At 28.0% G+C, this 9,361-nt stretch overlaps 1 protein-coding gene across 1 annotated transcript in view; it reads right to left on the minus strand.

Moving 5' to 3' along the window:
- LOC114131765 (serine/threonine-protein kinase NIM1-like) overlaps positions 1-4,875 on the minus strand; it is a 39,414-nt gene extending 34,539 nt beyond the window's left edge. Inside the window, exon 1 of the mRNA XM_027997075.2 lies at positions 4,439-4,875. The gene's annotated coding sequence lies outside the window, so the exon portion shown is untranslated. The remainder of the gene's footprint in view (positions 1-4,438) is intronic.
- Between the last annotated feature and the right edge of the window lie 4,486 nt (positions 4,876-9,361).

Here is a 9,361-nt window from a genome sequence, read left to right on the forward strand (position 1 = left end):
TAAATATTATAGTATTTCTGAAAATCAGAAATTGGTGGTCTAAGTTGAACTTAATTCTTGAAAAAAATATTTAATTACAAATACCGGTATTTCAGTATTTGTATTTGTATTATGGCTATAATGCCTGAATTAATGAACCGTGTATTCTAATAAAATAAATGTTTAAAACATACGTTTATACTAATTTTGCCTAGAGTAATCAATAATAGATATTAATTTATGACAACAATACAAGGTATATACAATCATTTTTAGTCAATTCATGATATTGTTTTAAAAACAAATACTTAAAAAGCTTACAACACATTTTTTTCTTATTCTAGTTGGGTTATATATTAAATTTTATTTTTTGTATATCAGTACTTTAAAAAATTATATTGCTTGTATTGTATACCGCTATTTACACTAAAAACAAATAACACTGTATAGTATATTGGTACTCAGGACTAGGGATAGCAATGATGTATCAATATTTCAATATTTAACAGCAATAGATCTAAGCCCTAGGGGATAAGAATCTAGGTTCATATATTTTATTTTTTAGAAGAAATGAGAGAATAGAATCATATAAAATATATATATATATATTATAAATAGTAATAACAATTAATGGCCAATTGTCCTTTCTTTGTAAATCAAATATGTATTTCTAAAATTTATATTTTAAAAGTTTTTATCTACATCTAACGTAATAACCACATTCATGTTTGAAAGAAAAAGGGTATACCAAGAAAACATCTACCTATTAATATTTCATATGAATTCGAAGCATGTTTAGGTCAAACCAAATAATTATAATGACTTTTAAAAGTGGCCAGCTGCCCATGCTTATTATAATATGTATATTCATGGTATTATGTATATTTATCTATACCGATATAATTATTTTTAATATAATGAACAACAAATGCTTTAATAACTATTTTCCTCAAAACGCACATAATACTGCAGCTTGGAATAAAAAAATTCATTATTAAAATCATTTATTAAGTATTTCAAAATTGTATTTAACGTTATTTATAATGTTTTAAAGATTAATATTTCTACATCGCACATTATTATTCAACCATGTACAGTGAATTATTTATATAATTACTATTTACAGCAATAACAACAATAACCTATGTATAAGTAAAATTACAATATATTTACTGTAAGTCGTATAAAAATATAATCATCGTGTATACTGTACTCGTATACGTGTTGTTGGTAATGTCACATTACTAATTTGAAATGTGACCTGACGTGTCGATATGGTCGTGTAGACATTGCGTATAATATGTCGAGAATTATTATGATGTCGAAGGATCGATTATGTGTTCTTGAGGGATTATAATAAATATCGACGTATTAATTATCACGATTATGGTTTGAAATGAAACATTTTAAAACGTCTTAGATTGTGCGTACAAATCCCTCGTGACAAAATATACTCGCAGGCCATTATAGTTATAATTTCGGTTTCGTTTTGTCAACCTGCCAAATCTATTTTTCCGCATAAAATACCACGACTGAATTGTACGCGATTGTCATTAACTCATAACACATTTAAATTTCTGTTTGTGTATCTATACAGTCCAAACATGTATTATCGACGAAAAAATGCAAAAAAAAGTCACTTAATGGTAATATTATGTAGTATATTTATCAACGATTTACCTACGATAACCCACAAACTTATATTATAGGTAAACGCAATTTGTGTAAAATATATCGACCATAACTTTATTATAGTCGTTCAAAATACCTTTCACTATTAATCGTCAAGAAATACTAAAATGTCCCACAACCGTATTTTAGTTTTTATTGACGAATATTAATTTTTATCTGCGTATATAAAGAAATTCGTTGCCGCCATATTGTATAAATAATTAATTTAAATGATTTTTTTTTAAATCGATATATCGAATTTATATTTTATAATATACCTATACCGCATTTTCGTTTATGCATTATATATTTATTAATATAACAGATACTATCTCCTGCCCAATTCGCAGAATACTTACTGTCTTTATAATAGCGTATCGAAGTGAAATGATTTGTCTGTTGTCAAAGTGAATTATCGTAATAGCAATATATATGGTATATACAATATAAATACAATCTGCGTGATAGGTATCTGATTTGTAATACTTTCTACTACAATAATATATTACCTGTTAAAATTCTAAAACTCAAAAATTGGCTTTGTAACTAATAAAGTTTTATTTTACAATACAGCCGTAAGTAAAAACGTCATAATAGAATTTAATAATATTACTTATACAGAGTGGTTGTTCTATATAAATTGTGAAAATGATCTCAAGGTAATGAATGGAATAGAAAATGCATTTTGCACTTTTCAGATTTTCAAGGGTATACTCATATAGTATTTAAGTACGTATCGTTATAGAATTTATTCACGATTTGATTATATAAATTTAATAATGTATGATTATTATTATTTTTATTTCTTTAGTAATAAGTCCTTACATTTTTATATTAATCAAAAATTAATTTTCTCACAATTATTATTGAGTTGTAGTTATTATTAAAATAGTTATAAACAATTAACGATAAAGATACCATAATCCACACATTAGCAAATACGAATTCGATCCCATTTCTATCATTCTTAAAGTTTTGATGGAACAACCTTGTACACCCTGTATAAACGAAAAACAGCTAATTCTTAAATAAAATATGTATAATATCATCTGTTAAGTTGATTAATGAATACTAATCAATAGAATAATAACAGTAATAGCTTAAATGTATAACTATACATTTACATAATATTATACAATTATTCAAAAAAAAAAAAAATAGTTTGTCTTATAATTTTATTTAAGTCGATACAGTATAAAGTAAATAAAGACAAAACAATTCTCGAGTTTAAATTAAATGTTAAAAATTGACGCTTGGTGTTTTATTATTGAAAGTTGAATTGTAGTTTTCAATGTTTAAATAAACTAGAACTGTATTTGATAATATTATTAACTTACAACGATTGAATTGTATTATAAATATACAGGTAAATAAATAAGTACACAAACATTACTATATGACAGCGTACGTATATTTAAGTAAACACATCAGAAGCATTTTGACATTTAAATCAATAATAATCTTTATTATTATTTACATTTTACAACTACGAGATTCAATCCATAATGCGATGAAAGATGTAACCATGAAGATGACTGCAATGCCAGTAGGTAATATGATAATAGTATTACACTCTGACCTTATATAGATTTAAAATTGTCAATATTATTATAGTATTTCGTAATATTTTGTTATTGAATAGGTATAAATAATTATAATAAGTTAATCGTAGTTGTTACTTGGGTGTTGGATATATATTTTAGGCCAAAATAAAACTATTATCTGTATTGTATAATTATACGTGATACATAAATAAACATTGAGAAAAAATAAACATCCCTCAGCCGCGTAAGAGTAACCGCGTACTTTGGTATACTCTATAGAAGAAAATCATTCTCTTCCCACCCTCGCAATCAATAGCAATGATTTTAAATAGGTATTATATATAGGCTCTCGTATAATGTATAATTATCGGTTTTGACGAAACGAAAAAAATCAGACGTCTAGCACATTGCTGGTGAATTGTAACACACACACACACACTTTATCGATATATATAGTTGTATATTATAGGTACATCGTGATATTAATATTACGTTGATATAATGTATAACATAAAGAAACGACAATATTGTGAATATATATTATTATCATACACATTACACACGTAGTATCATTGAAAATATATATTATATTATATAATACCAAGGTATGATGATTATCATTATACGGCTGAACACAATATTAATATAATAATGCATTATGAAGTTATGCGTGTAATTAACTTCAGGTTACATTCAAATGCATCGAAGTATACTATAATATTACAGTAAATGTGTACTTGTATCATTTACTTTAACTAAAACCAAAGATCATCATTATTATAGTTGGTAGAAAATGAATTTGAAAAATTGGAACCATTACCTAAGCAAGCTCCATTCCTAAATTACCGAATTTCTTTAAAAATAACAAAATGATAAGTGATATTTTTATTTTTTATTTATTGTGTAAGACAAGAATATAATTTTGAAAATCCTTCCTTCCATCCCCCTTAAGTTTGAGCTTCACTAAACATAAAAAGCATTAATACTAAACATTAATCCTAAATTCCCTCCATAAAACACTAGATACCCCTTTCCCAATCATGATAAAATAATAATTTTAACAATCATAATAAATAATAATAGTACCAAAATCGTGGTTTTTCAATAAATTCTCAGTGGTAGTACCACCCTGCCTGTGTTCGCTCGTCTACGAGGTATGTAGGTAATACTTATTGCTATACATTTTATGCAGATTATATATAGTCACGAGTAGATAATTAATAATCAACTGCAGTATGACTTACGAAATTTGAAGCGCGTCTTGCGGTCGCGGTTCGTTGTTCAGCTGCAAGTTAGGCTGATCGACACAAATTTTCTCTTGCGCTATGAAACTCACATTTACGCGCGTAATGCAGAGACTATTATAATATTACATTAAAAATCTATACAATAATTCAGCGTGCTGACATGACGTTATGTGTCGGATTTGAGCGACGGAAAAAAACCAATCGTAAACTTGTAAGAAAAAAAACAACACGTGATCGAAACGATTATTGCCGTTGCTCGCGCTCGCAGAACATATTTTATCGTCGTAAATAATAATAGTAGCTTACTATACGCGTATAATCGGCGGTGAAATCCGGCGAAAAAAAGTGTTTATGTATATATAGAACGCGAGGACGGGCGACGCGTTGACGGCCGTGTTCTCGGACCGACGGCGGTCAAACGTTTAAAAAACGAAAAACCTCCACACGCCGCCGTCGTCACTACCGCCGAGCGCGCCGCCGATACACGCAGGAAACGTCGGCGGCGGCGGTGGCGGTGGCGGTGGCGACGGCAGCGGCTATATAGTTCTGGCGGGGAAGAGAGAGAGAGAGAAAAAAAAACGGTTCATTGGCGGAAGTTTTGTCGCGATCGGTCGCGTACCTATACATTTAATTATGTACTCGTACAGCCATACCTATAGCTATCTGCGATTCGTACTTTATATAGGTTCGTTTTTCCTCTTTCTGCCTCAGCAGTTATCGTGTCATCGAAATGACATTATCGTCTGCTCGCCATACCTCGCAGTATAATATTAAAATACCCGTCATCGGTCTTTAAGGTAATAGTGTCGTCGACCGGGTTTCATCTAACTTTTCTACACGGAAAACCCACGGTCCTGAAACTTTTCCATCGCGAATATCATTATTATCAAAAAAAAAAAAACGCGCTGCATACATTAGAAATCTATATATAACAATATATAAACTGATGTTTCTATTTTCTCTTTCTTTGTCCTCTAAAGACTAAAAAACTATTGGACTGTTTTCAAAAAAAAAAAAGTTGTGTCAATAGATTCCCCGAGACTCGGAAATCGGAAGGTAATTCTAGTTTATTTTTTCAATATAAGTTACTATTGGGTGGACTTCATATGAATTTAGTTTGGCCTTATGAAAATCCTATATTTGTTTGCTTATTTAAATGGTTGCCATTGGTTATAATCTATACGATTATATTACTGTTATTATAAGTTGTATAATTTATTTGTATAAAAAATTTACAAATAAATATTTTTTAAACATATCTTTTTTTTTTATTATTATTAGAATAGAAAATGTACAATAGGTAAATAAGATAAATATGATGGAAAATATTTACATGATAATAATATATTAATAAGGAGGGAGGCTAACCAGAGACAGAACCCTCAAGCGGCATTATAGTTAGGGATTTAGTAAATCCCTGCACCACGTCTTTTTAACCGTCGGGCGGGATTATTCATGGCTCCACCTTGAATGGCTATAAGTGGAATAGAGTGGGTGGCTATAGTGTATAGTGAGATTTTTTGTAATGGTTGGATGCAACTGTGATAAAAGTTTAAATAAATCTTAAAAGTTAAAATCAATACAAATTATAATGATTACTTTTATGCTTTCCTTTATGGATTTTTGGACATATTTTTATGTAAACAAATAAAGACGAATACCAATCTCCACGGTATTAGATTTAGGTCTGCAGCTTTTAAGTATTCGTTGAATCCGTCTCCAGTGTTTTGTGTTTGCATTTAAACCAAAATTAAACGGGAAACGATGTAAAGATAAATTAATTAACCCGGGTGAAGTCGGATCTAGTACCTACCTGTATAAAAATAATCGTATAGATATAGTTAATACTTAATACTGACAGTTATGATTTCAATTTATATCATACTTCATCAGACGATAATATACTCTTAAAATATATTCATTAACTGCAATACTCTTATACCTATACGTTTTAAAATTATATTAAAATTGTATATAATTTAATATATTTTAATTACATAATATAAACTTAATTCACTACAAGTCCTAGTGAAAATGTATAAACCGCAATTATATATGTACTCTCACTCATTATCGATATACTTATTGGACTTATTATTCAGAAATCGAATAAAAGTATCACTCATCTCTATTCTCTATAATAACCATACCATTATATATTTATATTATACAGTATACACAGTTCAAAAGACCAGCCGATCTCAACTTGAGATATTCTAAACAAAAATAATGTATATAAATATATTTATATATTTTTGATTATCACGACCTTTATTTTGGTCAATCTTAACAACCTAAAAAACTCAGAGGTTAATCAAATCAAAAGTCCATAAAAATTGACCATTCCTGTTATATACAAGTATAGTATATAATATAAAGACCAGAATTATGCCTAAGGATATATTGGGTACATAACAAATGAAGATAAAGGATTTGAAAATTATTCATTTAAATTGTAAAACCCTCATCTCTACCTATATATAAATAGTGTACGGAGATGATTCAAAAATACACGATTCATTTTGTCTCACACAACATGAATAGCATATACCTACACGAGATACGGTTTTGTATGGCATAATATGAACAGTATAGCAGTTGACACATTAGTATAATATAATATAATTTTCCATATTAATCTCGTCGGATTGTGCTCATAAATACGATGTCAATCTCTAAATGTTTGTCTGTAACATGTGCCATATCAATCCTATAATGTGACTTACAACAATGTAATGTATTTACACTCAAAGGTCAGTGTACCATATACGACGCACGTAAAAATAAGAACGGTACGGATGCAGGATGACAAAAAGCAAAAAACTAAAACTAAAATGTTATCTTTTGATTTTTTGAGTGTCAAAACTTTTACTATCCGTGAATCAATCAAATAAAAATAAAATTATAAAACTAAAAACTAATACCTAACTGTATACAAAGAAACTATATATTATAAAGTTTTCATATTCAGCGATCGTTTATCGTGTTTGGGTAATACGGGTGTACAAAAAGTAATGTTAAAATATGGATAGTTACCTACTTAATCATTGTAATTATATAATATTTCCGAATTTCCGATAATTTAGTTTGCTAAAAATTAATTCTGGGTATTTACTATATTATACGTATAAAAAATCGAAAACATATTGAAATAAATCGCATAAAATATACATTCATACCACTCGTCAACGTTCTGACTAGCCAGAACTATTTACGTATTATTTTTTACTCATAACAAATCACCTACAGTTAAAATAACTATTGTTGCAGATTCTATCGCAGACGTGCCCAACTTTTTTCAACTTGCAGTTCACATTTAAAATTTATATTTATACTACGGGCTGTGCATATACTTCTTGGTTCTTTTCAGGTATGTTCATTTTGATAAAATATACATTTTTCTGTATTTAATTTTAATAATTAAAATTAGAAATTATACGATGTTTTGTAATTCTAAAAGCTTATTAGAATAACGTTTTTTTAAATTATAATTTTTATTTTTATTTTATACCTGTACAAATTGTATAATGGTTACGGGCCGGTTAGAATACTTTTGTGGGTTGGACACGCCTGTTCTATAATGTTCTATCGTATCGTTATAGTCTTATTTCTTTCCCCAAATATGTAGAACATTTGTTAACACTATTTTTAAACTGTTCAAAGTTTACCAAATATATAAATATTATATGTAATGACATTTTCTGATGTAAAATTTTGATTCCTTATTTGTATTGTAGTATTTGCATGTCCTACACATGTCTGTGACACCAGAATGAGAAGCGATACGCGATACGTAAATACGTAACACGCATGTATGTCATGAATGATCATTGCACCAACTAGATAGTCATGCTGAGAAAAATACGAAAAAATAATTGAGATTTCCGTTATCAAGAACGTATTTGTAATTATAGAGTAATAAAATCAAATAATAAATAATTTTTTTAAATAATTAATAGAAAACTGTATTAGGTATATTTAACTATATTATATTACATAGCCTAACATTTATGGGTTAATATATATATATTTAAAAATATTAATATTTATATAATAACAAAAACATTTCGTAACATATTTTAATATGTATAAAAAGTTGAAAATGTTATTAAATTTATTCTGTAACCGGAAATAGCTGATGGTGGCCATTGTGAGTAGGTATTCATGTGCCATTCACTCATAAATGGACCCGCAGTGAACAATTGTCTATTCATAAAATTCAGTAAGAGAAACAATGAGGTGGACCAAGAGTTTTTGATTCGAAAAAGGTTTGCAAGGTCTTGTCAGTCTAACAAAATCCCTGGCTAATATGCAACTTCACTACTGATACAAGTAATTTGTATCGTAAATCATACAATGAATAAATTATGAGATAAGTGGTTGATGTTATTTGTTATTTTCAATGGATTTATGGATGTTTATATAATTGGATTATAAATAGTAAATTTTACTTACACTTTTAAATTAGATGTAATATCTAAGAAATTATAACACGTATATTAAAAGTAGGTATATAAATAAAATAGAAAATCCAACATTTATTTAAACTGAATAATTAGTTGAGTAGTTTCAAAATCCAGATTGTAATATTACATTATTTAACATTATTTTTTCGATGATCGAAATGTTAAATTGATCAGGAAATTAAAATGTATATTTATGTAATAGTTATTTAACTCGATTATTTGTTGACCACAATAAAAACATTTTAAAAACAACCTTGATATTACCACAATCAAATTTTAAGTAAAACGAATCTTTGACGTCAAGACCTTGTATGTTGAATTCAAAAGTAATTTTTAAGTAATAATTAATTAAATAAAATCTAATTCCGATATATTTATTATGATGTACCTATTGCTCAATCGTTACATTAAAAGAAAGGGCTCGATCGAGTTCTATGACGTCCAAATAAGCTAA

The sequence above is a fragment of the Aphis gossypii genome, chromosome 1 (genome assembly GCF_020184175.1).
Source record: "Aphis gossypii isolate Hap1 chromosome 1, ASM2018417v2, whole genome shotgun sequence".
NCBI classification, from domain to species: domain Eukaryota; kingdom Metazoa; phylum Arthropoda; class Insecta; order Hemiptera; family Aphididae; genus Aphis; species Aphis gossypii.